At 39.8% G+C, this 17,586-nt stretch overlaps 1 long non-coding RNA gene and 1 pseudogene across 1 annotated transcript; one reads left to right on the top strand and one right to left on the bottom strand.

Moving 5' to 3' along the window:
- Nucleotides 1-4,669: 4,669 nt before the first annotated feature.
- Nucleotides 4,670-6,923, bottom strand: LOC115292337. The gene is made up of 2 exons (XR_003908935.1): nucleotides 6,796-6,923; nucleotides 4,670-5,103 (listed from the first exon to the last, which is right to left on the bottom strand). It is a non-coding gene; the product is annotated as an uncharacterized LOC115292337 (long non-coding RNA).
- A 5,874-nt stretch (nucleotides 6,924-12,797) lies between these two features.
- Nucleotides 12,798-17,586, top strand: part of LOC115291280 — a 138,440-nt pseudogene continuing 133,651 nt past the window's right edge.

The following is a 17,586-nucleotide window of genomic DNA, read 5'->3' as shown; positions in this document are numbered from 1 at the left end:
AAAGAGATCATCAGCTTTCTGAACAAAGTTGTTTGCCACAAAACAGAACCAACCTCCAAAAAAAAATTAATAAAGTACACAAACTAACAAATACTGTAAATATTATTAGTTTGCCCCGCCACTAATTGGACTGCTAATATCAGCGAGGGAGTTGCCTGAAAACATGAACCTCGTTGCGGCCGTGCAAAACAACCTCCTAATATCCCTTGCCTTTGATGGCTTCTATTACATTCTAGAGCTCTAAGAGAAATAAGCTTGTCAGTACAAAATGCCTTCAAGGGCTCTCCCCCTTCCGAACTGCAGAGAAGACATAGAATTTGTTGACGGAGAGAAGGCGATCAGCGTGGCCCCCAGAGACTGCATCAAAGGCAGATGCTGTTAAGCAACTGTGGATTTAATGTGCTGCTTTCTCCATCCGTCCTCCCCAGCACCCTGGCCTTCCCCTGGGACGGACCCTCATCAAATTGACAAAATGATCGTGTGTGGACTCATGGTTAGGCCCAAGGATTTTCCCAAAGACCAAGGTGGCTTTGAAAGATAATACACGGCTCATTTTTACACTTGAGGCCCTGAGCCTATGTGCCTTAGAAGTTGGCTGGCTGAAAAATCTCAGACGGAGCCAGCTAATTCACTCAGTTCTTTCCTTAAACCCACGAGGCTAAAGGCTATTGAGTTTCATGAGAAATAAACAAAAATTCAAATTAACCACACCGACCTCCCATGGATGTAGTAGACTAGCCACAGAAGGGGTTGTTTGGGTTGGCAGAGGAAAATGATGAACTCAGAGTTACCGTCTACCAAGCTGGCTGACAGCAATGAAGTTATCTAATCTCTCCTACCTCAGTTTCCACATTCATAAAATGGGTGATTTCACCTACACCAGATTGTTGTAAAACCTAAATGAACACATGAAGAGCACTAAAAACAATACCTGCTATGTAACAGGAGATACAATCAATGTTAGCTATCGCAGTAACAATAATGCAACTTAGGCTATTCCTATCACATACTGGTGGGCCCATTTCCAGAGAAAATTATTAACATGAATAACTGTAACAGTGTGTTCAGTTCAATCTGTCTTCTGTGCTGGTCCTTGAGGGGATTTTAGGTTATCACTAGGGATGTGAATTATCTACATTGTTTCGAACACATTTGCGGAGGGTCTACTATTTGTTCTTAAAATAGGGACTCAAGAAATGAGTAAGACTCTAAGAAGATGACAGTTAAGTCAGAGTGGGGCACCTGGATGGTGCAGTCAATTGACTGTCTGACTCTTAATTTCGGCTCAGGTCATGATCCCAGAGTCATGGGATCGAATCGCACATCGGAGTCTGAGCTGAGCGTGGAGCCTGCTTAAGACTCTTTCCCTCCCTCCTTCTGTCTGTCTGTCTCCCTCCCCTCTCCCACTCTCCCTCACTTGCACTCTCTAAAATTAAAATAAAAGTTAGGTCAGGGAGACTGACAAATAACCAATGCTGAAGCAGTATATAAGTGCGTCAAATGTCTTATAAACTTTAAGCTTGCACAATGTCATGTGTCGATTACATATTAATTGGAAAAAAACAACCAAAAACCAAAACCCAAATGCGATGACAATATTTATTAGGTGGAATGATAGAGATACACAGAATTTTATCGGAATGGGAAGGGACATTATGGTAGGCATAATGACAGCCTGTCTGGAGACACAGATGTGCTAACCCCACAGAAACTATGAATATGCTACATATATGTCCAAGATAAAGTAAGGTTGTGAAAAGCTGACCTTAAAATAGGGAGATTATCCTGGATTTTCTGGGTGTGTCCTATGTAAACAGAAGTACCCTTAAAAGTGGGAGAAAGAAACTGAATAAACTACTGATGTGATGTGATGTGAGCAAGACTCAAGCAGACGTTGCTGGATTTGAAGTTGGAGGACCATGAACCAAAGAAGGCAGGTGCCTTGTAGAATCTGAAAAGGGCCAGAAAACAGATCCTATGCGAAGTCTATAGAAAGGGACAAGCCCTATAGAAGTTTTGATTTTAGTCCAGCGAGACTCATTTAGAGGAACAAACAGTAGTCGTGTAGATGAGAGCATTTTGAGCAGAGGCTTCAATTTGGATAAAGATGAAGATGTGATGGTTTCATTGATCCAATGAACCAAGTAGAAGAGACTGAATTTTTAAATGAGGTCAAGTCATAGGGAACTTGGTTGGCGTAATGGCCTCAGAGGGCTTTAATCTAGGGAATAATAGGGCCATCTCTGTGTTTAGAAACATTACTAAGGTAACAAGATGGAGAATGGTCTTGAAGAGGGCATGCTCAGAGAAAGAGATACGTAAGAGGTCCAAGTGAGGGTGGTGGAATCTACATTAAAGTTGTAGGAGTCAGAAGGGAAAGGGAGTGCCATTTGGGGAAATACTGGCCAGAAAAATTGGCTGCCTGTTAATGATGCTTTGAATGTGAGGCACGAGGATACAGATGAAATCTAGAACAACCTCAGCATTGCTAGCTTGAATGACTAGGGAGAAGAAGGTGCCCACAAATGAGATACAAAATGGGAGAGAAAGAGGAGCTGATCTAGGGGGAAGATGTGGAGTTTCTTTTTGAATGATCTGGGATGACCATAAGGTGACACACAGCTGACACCTGGAACCTGTGGGAGCTTGGGCTACTGAGATGGACTTGACATCTAGAATGAGGAGTCACCATAAATTTATGGAGGACAATTTGAGCAGTGACACAGGAAAAGTGACATCACTCCAGAATGAGAAGAACAGTGGGCTAAGGGTAGGTCCCTGGGAGACAGTGGCATGTAAGAGGTGCAAAAGAAAAAAAAGAAAAGAAGGAAGGAAAGAAAGGAAAAGGAAGGAAAAGGAAAGAAAGAAGAGAAAAGAAAAGAAAAGGAAGGAAGGAAAAGAAAAAAGGAAATAAAGAGGGAAGGGAAGGGAAGGGAAGGGAAGGGAAGGGAAGGGAAACTTGTTCAGATTCTGTGTCTCCATCTCTCTCTGCCTCTCACCCACTCACTTGTGCATTGTCTCTGTCTCAAAAATAAGTAAACATTAAAAAAAATTTAAAGAAAGACAATAAAAGGATGATGATGGTGGTGATCATCATGTAATAACAATTATAACAGCACCTATTACATTATGAGATTTACTTAACCAACACACATACACCACATACTTCCTATCAGGAACTACTCTAAGTGCATTGTAAGACTGCACATCTTTAATTCCTGTAACAATCCTATGAGGTAGGTACGATTACTAACCCTGTTTTATAGGTGATAAAATAAAAACACAGAGAAATTAAGTGACCTGTCTGAAAATTACTCAGTACGTGACAGGACCAAGACTCTCTACGGGCGACTCCCTTCCCCTCTAAGCACTGCTCTCACATCCCATCTCATTTAATTTTCACCACGCATTTCACCATCATCATCCTAATTACAGATAAAGTCATCAAGGATTAGGGAAGTTAACCAACTTTGCCCAAGGCCAGCCCGCCTCTGCGATGGGCTGAGATCAGGCTGAATGACCTGGTCTGTCCGTTGTAACTAATCAATACCAACTAGGGGGGAGGAGGTCCCAAATGACATCTCTCACGGGACATGCATCTCCCATTCTTAAGACAAGTGTTCCCTCTTCTCTCTTAACTGGGAGACCAGGTGAGGGGCTAATCCAGTTCAATTAAGAACTGAGCTGGTTGAAGATGGATGGCAGCTTTTAAAACTTAGTTCAATTCTTCTTTGTCCTTATTCCTTAGTTAGAGCCCCTCAGGCTTCTGACCAGGAGCCCGCTGGGTCTCCGTCTCCTGTGGGCGTGTGTGAGATTCCATTTTGCCCTTTGGAGGTTTGTTACTTTTTTCCCCCTCACGATAAAGGAGTGTGAATGAGTCCCAACTAAGTGAACTTTTCGGTCATTTCATTCCTCTATATGCAGTAGGTAACATCTGGGACAGTTATTAAATGGGAAATTCTTCACTGGCTTCTATGAGAAGATGGAGGCTCCAAAAACACGTATCTATGGATTTCTTACTCTACACAGAATACTGCAGCTTTCTTCTCTGTGGGCAAAGCCCCAGTGTTCTCGAATGTGCTGTCTTCCAACCAGGCTTAACGGAATGCAGTCAGGGTCCCCTCTTCCAGGGAGCTCGGACCGCTGGGTGTTGACGGAGGCTGATCTCTGAACGCAGTCAGTACAAACGGCAAACAGAACTGAATCTCTGCTGGGCCTTGTGCCCAAGAAAACCAGCCACACATGAACTCACACCATGGGGGAAGGAGAAGGGGAAAAAAGCTCCAAAAACAAACTGAGGACAGAAAAAGGCAGGCTGAGAAGCTGGCTCCGCACTGACTGGACCCCACATGAATGTGTGTGAGAGACAAGGCCTGAGAAAGAAGAGCTTCCCTTGACTTGCCAGGAAAAGGATCTCTCATTTCTTGATTTACTGAGAAAGCAATGGCAGAGACCAAGAGCTCTGACTCTAAGGAGAGAGGAAGTGGCTTTGGGTCATGTAGAAAGTAGGTTTTGTTTAAAACGGGGTGGTGGGGGGGAACCCATCAGAGATGCTGTAGCATCTTCTGTATTTTTTATATGAAGAGTCATCCTAACTGAAGCACTTATTTGGAAATGTACTGATTAAAAACAGTAATACCCATTGTAACAGAGAAACCTGAAATTTCAGTGGTGTAACGAAACAGGAGTTTATTTTTTGGTCATGGAAGGTCCAAGCAAGGCATGGGTGGAGGTGAGGCCATGCTCTGCTCCAGGAGTCATTGAGGCACCCAGGATAAAGAGACCTCTATCATCTGTCACACGTAGCTTCCTGGATTACTTTGGACATGGACTTCCAGCTAGCAGGAAGGGAAGAGAGTGAAAGACTACAAAGAAGATTTTTATTCACCTCATCTACAAGCGACACAGGAGACTTCTGCTTACATAGCACCAGACAGAACTCGGTCATGTGGCCACACCTCAAGTATTGGGAGTGCTGGGAGATGACACCTTTGGCTATACAACCACTTTGCAGCAAAAGTTCCATATTCCAGAAAGAGAACACGAACCATTGGTAGAGGCAAGATGTCTACTTTCTAGTGGGTTTGGTGATCTTTAGTACACCTGTTGAATGTATGGGTTTGAAAAACAATAGAGGAAGAGAGGAAAGAAAATCACCAAATCAATACATCCTGCTCCCTTTAATTTGTGTTTCTTGAGAAGAGAGCTATTGTCACATTGGGTGAGACAGTTCTTAGTTACGGGACTGTGTCCTGCTCTGGTAAGTTCATATCCCTGATGCCTGCCTGCTAATGCCAGAGTACTTCCAGAAACTGTGACACCCCACAAGCCTGTACATTTCCAAATGCCCTCTACAGGGTTGGGACTATCATGGCTGAAACCCACAAAAAGTCAGCATTTCAAGGTGTTCATCAATTCTTAATTCTTCTTGGATCAGGTGATCAGAATCATCTCACCAAACAAACCTTCTGGGGACACCTGTTGGGCTCAGTCAGTTAAGTGTCCCACTTTGGCTCAGGTCACGATCTCACAGTTCCTGGGTTTGAGCCCCGCGTCAGGCTCAGCACTGGTGGTGTGGAGCCTGCCTGGGATTCTCTCTCCCTCCTTTTCTCTCTGCCCCCTTCCCATTCGTGCTCTTTCTCTCAAAATAAAAAACAAACAAATAAACTATATATATTAAAAAAAATCTTCCAGTGGCTTCTGCTTTTATTAACGTTCTCCTAGAATGTCATGACTTCTCCCTCCTCTGCCCTATCAGATGTGACCACACGACAATGTGCCTGACTCCTCTGCAAATATGAGTGCTGCTCGCTCAAAGCAGTCACCTTAGGGTGACGAGTCATTTAGTGTAATAAGGTTATTATTTTTTAAATAAAAATATTTACTTATTGAGAGAGAAGGCATGCATGCATGAGACAGAGCAAGAGCGAGAGAGTAAGATGAGCAAGCATGCAAATGAGGGGGGGGGCAGAACAAGAGGGAGAGAATCCCAAGCAGGCTCCAGGCAGTCATTACAGAGCCCAACACAGGGCTCAATCTCACCAACCAGGAGATAGTGACCTGAGCTGAAATCATGAGTCAGATGCTTTGTCACTTAATCGACTGAGTCACCCAGGCACCCCTTAAGGTTATCATTTCTTTCAATGTTTTAGAACTCTCCTTTTGGAATCTTCTTAAGTGATTTAAGAAGTGATTTAATCCTGTTTAAGTGCTACACAAAACATGTAGGGCTTCAGGAACCTCAGAGATTCCTTGTCCAAGGTTTTTTTCATGGGTCCTTTCTATCACACCTCTGCCAGAGTTCCTCATCTATTCATTCAAGAGCATGTGTCCTGAGCACAGTGCAGTGATGATAGTTACGGACCTCATGATTTAATAAGACAGGCTGGTATGCAGGTGGATCTTTACAATGTAAGTAGGTAAATACCACACCTAAGACAGGAAGGGAATGCAGCAGAATTCGAATGAGGGAGGGACTCAAGTGGCTTTGGGAGCAGATGCTGATTTGTGCTTTGATGAGAAAGACGGAGTTTTCCAGATTGAGACACTCGGGTGGTAGTAGGGGTATCATGAGGCAGGTGCTTGGGGAGATGATAGGTAACATAAGGACGTGGGGATGGAGGAAGACTCGAAAGTCTGGAAAGGAACAAGGAGCCTGGGAGAGTTGGAAGGGGAATGGGTTAGATGGATGGAAGCTGGATAGAAAGGGAAGGTCTGGGAGGACTACTGTGAAACAGAGGGTGGGCAGCACATGAGAGGGAGAAGGGAGAAGAGGCAGAAACCACTCTGACGCACCTGGAGACCGGGCCTTCAGTGAAAACATCTCTAATGATACAGACCTCTTGAGGAAACCAACGTCCTACCTGACAATTTGAGATGTTCGCAAAGTCTTAATATTCGGCCAACACCTAACTCACCCTATTCCTTAGTCTCTGGTTCTACTCTCCTAGACACAGAGATGGAGCATAGTCATGATTCCATAGATCAGACCTTCTAGAACCCAAAGACAGTTGTTAGAACTCCATGAGTATCTCCTCTTCTCCAGACTAAAGTTTCTCTTCATATGCATATTTCTGTATGGTTTTAATCTCCTTTTCATTCTTACCACAGTCCTCTGTGCTGAACATATTCTACTTGATCAATATTCCCCTTTAAATATGGGACCCAGATGACACATACTATTCCAAGTGTGGTTCACCAGCACAATCTTTGATCTGCATTCGAGCATCAAACGAAGTTCCCAAGCAGGCATACCACATTACTGAGTCATGCTGAACTCCCGGTGAGCCACTGTGAGTGCTGCTGGAAGGCTCATTCCCTGTTCCATTTAGAGGCAGATGCTTTTTAAACATGAGCATATAGTGTTACAGACATGAATTCATGTTTCCCTTGGTGAGAGTCGCTCCTTCCGGGTTGTCAAGAGCTTTGGGACAGTCCTCAGTTTATGACATCTTAGGCAAGCATGATAAATATGATGCCAAACCTCTTTCAAGTTCTTGATAATGATGTGTAATGATGCAAGGCTAAAACAGAATTGCCACCCAAGATCTCTAAAAAATAAGCTGTTGGTGTCACTGTTTATCATCATCCTTGGGTCTTCCAACCTTTTTCTCTATTTTAAGCTTTTATTTTCATATTCCATGAGGCAACCAGCTTAGTTCCTTAAATTTCTTTTTTCCTTCCCTGCTCCACTGGTTACACAATCAGAATTTCATTTCTGACACTCTCTTACCCTCTTGAGAACATGATGCTTTGGGCTGCTGTCCATAAATGTTCACTCATGTTTCTCCAAATATTAAAAAAATTCTGAAGTCTGGGTTATGAGCCACTTCTCAGTATAGTGTTTTATTCTGTTCTGTATAAATTCTAAGATGGACATCCTTAGAGGAATCTACCTGCTTAATAATTTTCTTCTTGATTTCCTTAATTCTTCCTTACTTAATGATTGGATACACTTTCCTTGTTGCTCTTGCCTTTTAGGAGATTATGGCAACAAAGGTGGTGCAACCAAGAGAAATGGATTTTCTACCATGAGGTTCCCACAAGGGAACCACGTAAGAAAAGACAGATAAGTAAAGATAACTATATGTTCGGTAGATTCGCCATGTGTGTGTATCTGCTTCATATCTCACAAGCAGATTGAAATTCCCTCAGTGGCAGGAAGGAACTACATCTTGCCTGTAGAATATTGGTCTTTTGCTTGTATCACATAGGAATGGCTAGTTCTCTGGGGATCAGCATATGTTTTTGAATAACTAACTAACTAACCACCAACACCACCACCAATAACATGGATCAATGTTTAAATGCACATAAACTTCCACCTCCTGGCTGAAGCAATAAAAACCTTGTAGGCTAGAAGACCATTCCTCATAGAACTATCCATAAACAGACATTTACTGATAGGTCAAGAGACAGTCATGAATAAATAGAAGATTAGAAGGAAAAAACTTATCTTTAAAAAAAACTCACTGAGAAGTCAATAAATCTGTAAGAAAGAAGGATACTTAATAAAATTTCTTTTCCAAAAGTTATATATTAAAAGTTCAGGTTATTGGGGGGTGGGGGGGATGTCCAAGATGGTGGAATAGGAAGCTCGTGCACACACCTCAGCCCAGGGACACTAAATCTCAGCTATATATGGAACAATTCCCTCTGGAAAAAAAAAAACAAAAAACCTCCCCCAAAACTCCACCCCCCAGGGTGGTGAATCACAATTGGGAGGATCTCACAAACTGGGAGCTCCTGCCCAAGGAACAAGGAATTCCTATCTCAAACCAGCCATTCCAACCCTTGAAACCCGCAATGGAGAGATGGGCCCCCAAAATGTCCGGCTTGGAAAACCAACAGGTTCCAGGAGATGGAAAGGGCTGGAGAGAACAAAGGTACTTCTATCAAAGAGCTCACATACAGATTCACTTGCCCCCAGAACCAGCAAAATTACAGCAGATGGACTGATATCTAGACTATATGTGATGGAGATTCATTTGCTAATCCTAAACATCTGCCAGAGGTGCAGAAGTAGGGTGGCACTTTCTCTGGGAAATGGAGGCACTGGCAGGAGCCATTTTTACCCTCTTCCTCTACCTAGTAGTCCTTGCAGACCCTCCCTGGCCCTGTACTCTCTCCCTGCCTTACTAATGCCACTGGGTGTGCCCAGGTCCTGCATTACCTATACCACTGGCTTGGTAAGCTGGTGGGCATGTGCAGTCCACAAAGCGGTGCCCTTTGATCACCTGACTCTGGTAGTAAGGAGGGCTTACATTTCTGGGTCCCAGGGGACTACAACCATCAGACACAGTTTTTGGTAGGCTACTACTCCTAGGGCGCTACACAGAAAGCAGTCTAAAACATATCCCCAGTCTTCCTATGGAAAAGGCCTATTTATTAATCCTGGAGCTTCATTCTAAGGAGAAGACTTCAGATTTGCTACACATTTAGAGCCTACAGAACTGATCTCAGGGGATATGTGCTGTGGGACACCATCTTTGTGTTCTCCCTATTCCTCTCTACGGATCACCAGTACATCCTAGGAAGGAGTCCACACACTTGTCTGGAGCCCCTCTATTTGCAATAGTCACCAAGGGCACACTATATGGCCTGGTTTGGAGGCCACTGGGGTATGGCAGTTGCAATAACAGAGGACTGCATATTTATATTTGCATACTTTAAAAGCTGCTCCCTGAGGGTCTGGCTTTCAGTTAGAATAAAACAAACTGATTGAGATTACTCCCTTTAGAATACTGATAAGTCTTGGCACACCCTCAATAAAGGGGACTTATCAAAGATAAATCAGCCTGCTCAGACAATCACAAATGTTCAAGGGACAACCAACAGCTAGGGCAAGTTTGATGATAAGGTTTATGTCCTACACAAGGCCACTCCTTCAAGACTAGAAGAAGTATCTGTTTTGCCTAATCTATGGAAACAGAGTCAACAAAATGGGGAAACAGTGTAATATGTTCCTAACAAAAGAACAAGATAAAACCCAAGGGGAAAAAAACCTTAATGAAACAGAGATAAGAAATTTACCTAATAAAGAGTCTACTAATGGTCATAAAGATGCTTGTCTACAGTGGGAGAAGAATCAACACAGTGAGAACTTCACAAATGAAAGAACCTATAAAAAAGAACCAAACAGAAGTCACAGAGCTGGAGAATGTGATAACTCAACTGAAGAATACACCATAGAAATTCAAGAGCAGAGCAGATGAAGCAAAAGAAAAAATAAATGATCTAGAAGACAAGGAAGGCAGTGGAACCTATATAACCAGAGCAGAAAAAGAAGAGCATGTTAAAAAGTGAAGACAGTGGGGTGCCTGAGTGGCTCAGCTGGTTAAGTGACCAAGTTCAGCTCAGGTCATGATGTCATGATTCCTGAGTTCAAGCCCTGTATCAGGCTCTGTGCTGACAGGTCAGAACCTGGAGCCTGCTTCAGATTCTCTCTTGCTCGCTCTCTCTGCCTCTTGACCACTCATGCTTGCGTGCATTCTCTCTCTCTTTTTCTTTCAGGAATAAACATTAAAAATTCTTTTTAATAAAATAAAACTGAAGATGTATAAGGAACCTATGGGACAACATCAGGCAAAGTAACTTTTGTGTTCTAAGAATCCCAGAAGAAGAAAGACAGGTGTAGAAAACTTGTTTGAAGACATAATGGCTGTAAACTTCCTAACCTAGGGAAGGAAATAGTTATCTAGATCCAGGAAGCACAGAATTACAAATAAGAAGAGACCAAACAGATTCACACCAGGACACATTATAATTAAAATGTCAAGAGTTAGAATCTTCAAAGGGGCAAGAGAAAAATACAACTTGTTATGAACAGAGGAATCCCCATAAGGCTATCAGCAGATTTTCAGCAAACACTCTGCCAGCCAGAAGGGAAAGGCACAATATATTCAAAGTGCTAAAGGAAAACTCTTCCAACTAGCTATATCTGGCAAGGTTATCATTCAGAATTTAAGGAGAGAGAGTTTTTCAGGCAATAAAAGTTTAAATAAGTTCATTACTACTAACCCAGCCTACAATAAAAGTTGAAGGGATTCTTTTCAAGCTAAAAAGAAAGCATTTATTAGTAACAAGAAAACATATGAAAGTATAAATCTCACTTGTACCTTAAAAGTAGTGAATTAATCACATGAAAGTTATAAGTAATGAAAACAACTATAACTATGATAATCAGTGAGGGAATGCATTAAATAAAAAGATGTAGTGTGTGACATCAAAAACAGGAAATGTATGGAGGGGAGGAAAAATGTGGAGTTTTAGAATGTGCACCAACTTAACTTGCTATCACCTTAAAATACACTGTAACACAAAGGATCCATGATCCTTCAGGGTAACCACAAAGCAAAAAGCTATAGTACATACACAAAAGACTAAAAATCATCAAACCACAAGAAAAAAGAGCAAGGGAAGAGGGAAGCAAGTAGAACTATAAAACAGCCTGGAAACAATTAACAAATGACAATTTGTACAAACCCATCAATAATTAGTTTAAATGTAAATGGACTGGAGCCCCTGGGTGGCTCAGTTGGTTTACATCCCACTTCGGCTCCGGTCATGATCTCACAGTTCATGGGTTTGAGCCCTGTGTTGGGCTCCACACTGACAGCTCTGAGCCTGAAGCCTGCTTCCGATTCTCTTTCTCCCTCTCTTTCTGCCCCTCCCTGATGTGGTGCTCTCTCTCAAAAATTAATAAACATCTAGAAAAATGGTAATGTAAATGAACTAAATTCTCTGCTCAAAAAAGAGCACATGGCTGAATTAAAAAAAAAAAGTAAAGAAAGACCAATCTATATGCACACTCACTGGAATGTGAAAGGAGGAAGATACCCCATGCTAAAAGACACTAAAACAAATCTGGAGTACCAGTACTTACATCAGACAGAATAGACTTTAAAACAAAGACTGTGGGGACCTGGGTGGCCCAGTTGGTTAAGTGTCTGACTTTGGTTCAGGTCATGATATCACAGTTCATGAGTTCAAACCCTGAATCAGGCTCAGTGCTGACAGCTAAGAGACTGGAGCCTGCTTTTGGAATTTGTGTCTCCCGTGCTCGCTCTCTGCCCCTCCCCCACTCATGCTCGCATGCTCCCTCTCTCTCTCAAAAATAAATAAATCTTAAAAAAAATATGAAACAAAGATTGTAATAAGAGATAAATAGGGCATTGCATAAAAAATATGCAATAGGCAAAAGAGTATCTCTTCAATAAATGGTGCTGGGAAGACTGGACAGCTATATGCAAATGAATGAAACTTTCTTACACTACAAACAAAAATAAACTCAAAATGGATTGAGGATCTAAATGTGAGACCTGAAACCATAAAAATCTTAGTAGAGAGCACAAGCAGTAATTTCTCTGATATTGCCCATAACACAATTTTTCGAGATATGTCTCCTGAGGTAAAGGAAATAAAAGCAAAAATAAACTATTGGACACAAAATAAAAAGCTTCTTCACAATGAAGGAAACAATCAACAATATTTAAAGACAACCTACTGAATGGGAGAAGATATTTGCAAATGACATATCCAATAAAGGGTTAGTATCCAAAATATACGGGAACTGATAGAACCCAATGCTTCAGCCCCAAATAATAAAAATGCAATTTAAAAATGGACAGAAGACATTAACAGACATTTCTCCAAAGATGACATACAGATGGCCAAGAGACAGATGGAAAGACACTCAACATCACTCGTCAGGAAAATGCAAATCAAAACCAAAATAAGATATTACCTATTAAAATGGCTATTAAAAAAAAGACAAGAAGTACCAAGTGTTGGAAAGGATGTGGAGTAAAAGGAACACTCGTGCCCTGGTGGTGGTGATGCAGACTGCAGCAGCACGGAAAAGTATGAGGCTTCCTCAAAAACTAAATAGAATTGCCATATGATCCAGTAATTCCACCACCTGCTATTTACTCAAGAGTATGAAAGCATTAAGTCAAAAAGATTGATGCACTGCTATGTTTATAGAAATTTTATAATAGCCAAATTATGGAAGCAGTACAAGTAAATGCCCACTGATAGACGAATTATATAAAGAATATGTGGTATACACACACAATGGAATATTACTCAGCCATAAAAAAGAATGAAATCTTGCCATTTGCCTCAACATGGATGGATCTAGAGAGTATACTTCTAAGTCAATCAGTCAGAGAAAGATAAGTATCATTATGCTTTCACTCATATGTGGAATGTAGGAAGGAAAGAAGGGAAGAAAGAAGAGAGAGAGACAGAGAGAAAGCAATAAAATAGGCAAACCAAAAAACCCCCACAAAAAAACAAAAAAGCAAAAAACCCACAAACTTTTAACTACAGAGAACTGGTGGTTAGCAGAGCGGAGGTGGAGAGGGGAATAAAATAGAGGAAGGGTATTAAGGGGATTATACAGTGAGCACTGAGTAATGTAGAATTGTTGACTCACCATATTATATGCCTGGAACTAATATAACACTAAGTTAACTATACTGAATTTCAGGAAAATAATAAAGTAACTTTTTTTTGAAAATAGAAAAAAACGAAGATACTGCATAATGATAAAGGGATCACCAATAAAGAATATAACATTTATAAATATTTATGCACCCAACATAGGAATATGTAAATATAAAAAGCAAATATTACAGACTTCAAGAAAGAACACAGCAATACAATCATTGTAGGTGACTTTAATTCCCGACTTATATCAGTGGATAGGTCACTCCAATAAAAAAATAAATAGAAAAACATTGGCCCTAATTGATACATTGGGCTAGATGGACTTAATAGATTTATATAAAACATTCTGCCCATGAGCAACACAATACACATTATTTCTAGGTGCACATGGAACATTCTCCAAGAGAGACCATAAGCCACAACTCTCAAAAGATTAAAAAAAATAGAAATTATATCAAGCATATTTTTTGGCTACAATTTTATTACATGACAAATCAACTTTAAGAAGGAAACTGGAAAAATCACAAATATGTGGAAATTTAAAAATATGCTACTGAAGAACTAGTGATCAAAGAAGAAATCAATGGAGGAATAAGAAAAAATACCTGGAGGTAAATAAAAATGACAATATAATATACCAAAATTTATGGAATGCAGAAAAAAATGTTCTAAGAGTCATAGCAATACAGGTCTTCATTAAGAAATAAAAAACTAAAATGAACAATACAAGTTTTTAGCTAAAAGAATTAGAATAAAGAGAACAAATGAGACCTACACTTAGAAGAAAGGAAATAACAATGATCAGAACAGAGATACTAAAAACAATAGACATGATCCATGAAACTAAGACCTTCTTCTTTGAAATGAGAAAACTGACAAGAATTTAGCTAGACTCACCAAAAGAGGGAGGGGGAGGGAGGGAAGATGATGGGAGTGAGGGAGGGAGAGACAGAGAGAGTGAATTTAAATAGATAAAACAAGAAATCAAAGAATTTATGATAATATCACAGAAAAAAAAAGAATCCTGAGACCATTACAAACAATTATATATCAAGATATTGGATAATATTGGAAAGAAATAGATAATTATCTAAGAAACACCATGTTCCAAGACTGAATCATAAATGAAAAATCTGAATAGACAGATAACTAGCAAGGAGATTAAATCAATAATCGAAAACTCACAACAAACAACTGTCTAGGACCAGATAGCTTTGGTGGTAAATTTCACCAAACACTGAAAGGAGATTTAATTTAATCCATATCAAACTCTACTGAAAAACTGAAGAGGAAGGAACTCTCCAAACTCACTTAACAAAGCCAACACTAGATAGAGATACCAATAAAGAACATTATAGTCTAATATTTGTGATGAATACAAATGCAAAATTCTTAACAAACTATTAACAAACCAAGTTAAACTATATATTAAAAGGGTCATACACCATGATCAAATGGAATTTATTCCAGGGATGCAAGGTTGGTTCAACATCCACAAATCAATCAAGGTGACACACCACATTAACAAAATGAAGAAAAATCATGCAGAGAAAGCATCTGACAAAATTCAACATCCATTTATAATAAAAACAATCAACAATTTAAGTATAGAGGAATATACCTCAATGTAATAAAAGTCATATATAATAAACCCACAGGTAGCATATTCAATGGTGAAAAGTGAAAGCTTTTCCTACGAGATCAAGAACAACATGTGAATAAACAGTCTTATGGGTTTTGTTCATTATTTTATTAGAAGTCCTAGGTAGAGCAATTAAGCAAGAACAAAGAAACAAAAGGCTTTCAAATTGAAAAGGAAAAGGTAAAATTGTCACTATTTATGAATGTGATTTTATATATAGTAAATCCTAACCCCCTCCCCTCAAACTGTTAGAACTCATAAATGAATTCATTCAAGTTGAAGGGTATAAAAATCTGTCATTTTAATATACTAACAACAAACTATCAAAAAAAGAAATGAAGAAAACAATTCCATTTGTAACTGAATCAAAAGAATAAACCACCTAAGAACAAATTTAACCAAGGAGGTAAAAAATGGGTACACTGAAAACTATGATAGCGATCAAAGACACTGAAATAGACACAGATAATTGGAAACATATTCTGTGCTTATGAATTAAAACAATATTGTTAAAATGTCCTCATTACCCCAAGCAATGTACAGATTCAAAGCTCTCCCTATGAAAATGCTAGTTTTTCACAGAATTAAAACAATATACAATTTGTATGGAATCACAAAAGTCTCCCGAGAGCCAAAGCGATCCTGAGAAAGACCAGTAAAGTTGGTCACATCATCCTCCCTGATTTCAAACTATACCACAAAGTTATAGCAATCAAAACAAGTGGTACTGACATAAAAACAGACCCATAGACCAAAGAACTGAATAGAGAGACCAGAAATAAAACCATGCATATATGGTCAATTAATTTACAACAAAGGAGATATGAATATTCAAAGGGGAAAGGGCCTTTTCTTCAATAAACAGAGTTTAAATTAGACCATGGTGTAAACTGCACCACATACAAAAGAATCAAATTGGCCTATCTTTTATACCCTACATAAGAAATTAACTCACAATGGATTAATGACTTAAACGTAACCTGAAAGTATATAACTCCTAGAGGAAAACATAGGCCATAAGCTCCCTGACACAGGAATTGTTGATATTTTTGGTCCGACTCCACAAGCAAAGGATGGCAAAAATCAATGAGAGGGATTATATCACAGTGAAAATCATGTGTATAGAAAATAAAGCCTTCAACAAAATGAAATGCCACCTATGAATGGGAGAAAATATATGCAAATCTTAGGGATTAATATCCAAAATATATAAAGAACTCATACAACTCAACAGGTAAAAAATAAACAATGCAATTGAAAAATGGGCAGATGATTGGAAGAGGCATTTTCCAGTGAAGACATACAAGTGGCCAACAGACACATGAAAAGATGCTCAGTATCACTCATCGTGAGGGACATGCAAATCAAAACCACAGGAAGATATTACCTCACACTTCTTAGAAAGGTTGTTATCAAAAAAGACAATAAATAACAAGTGGTGAGAGAGTAGGGAAAAGGGAACTTCATGCAATATTGGGAGGAATGTAAGTCGGAACACTCACTGTGGAGAAAAGTATGAAGGCTCCGCAAACAGCTAAAAATAGAACTACCATATGATCTAGCAGTTCCACTTCTGGACATCTGAAGAAAGGGAAACACTAATTCAAAAAAATCTATGCACGTGTGTTGGTTGCAGCATTATTTACAATAGCCAAGACACGGAAGTAACCTAAATGTCCATAAACAGATGAATGAATAAAAACAAATGGTATGTACACACACACACACACACACACACACACACACACACACACACACAATTACTCATCCAATAAAAGACAGACATCTTGCCATTTATGACAAGATAAATGGGCCTTCAAGACATTATTCTAAATGAAATAAGTCACACAAAGACAAATGCTGCACGATCTCACTTATATTTGCAATCTTAAAAGTAAAGCAAATGAACAAACCAAATAAAACAAAACTCAGATACAGAGAACAGAATGGTGTTTGGGAGCAGGGAGGCGGGGGGAGGGCTGTCGTTAAAGGGGGTGGGTGAAGGGGGTCAAGAGGTACAAACATCCAGTTATAAGTTTTAAAAAATTTTTTTGTATGTTTATTTTTATTTTTGAGAGAGAGACTGAGTGCGAGCGGGGAAGGAGCAGAGAGAGAGAGAGAGAGAGAGAGAGAGAGAGAGAGAGAGAGAGAGAGGGAGAGGGAGAAAATATCTGAAGCAGGCTCCAGGTTCTGCACAGAGCCTAACGCGGGGCTCGAATTCACGGAGCATGATATCAATACCTGAGCTGAAGTCAGATGCTTAACTGACTGAGCCACCCAGGCGCCCCATAAAATAAGTTTTTAAGTCACCAGGATGAAATGTACAGCATAGTAAACACAGTCAATAATATTATAGCACATATTTGAAAGTTACCAAGAGAATAAATCCTAAAAGTCCTTAACACAAAAAAGAAAATAGTTTTGGTAACTTTGTATGGTGACAGATGGTAACCTAAGTTATTGTGGTCATCATTTCACAACGTGCACAAATA

The sequence above is a fragment of the Suricata suricatta genome, chromosome 5, assembly GCF_006229205.1.
Source record: "Suricata suricatta isolate VVHF042 chromosome 5, meerkat_22Aug2017_6uvM2_HiC, whole genome shotgun sequence".
In the NCBI taxonomy this organism is placed as follows: Eukaryota; Metazoa; Chordata; class Mammalia; order Carnivora; family Herpestidae; genus Suricata; species Suricata suricatta.
This window is presented reverse-complemented; position numbering and strand designations above follow the sequence as displayed.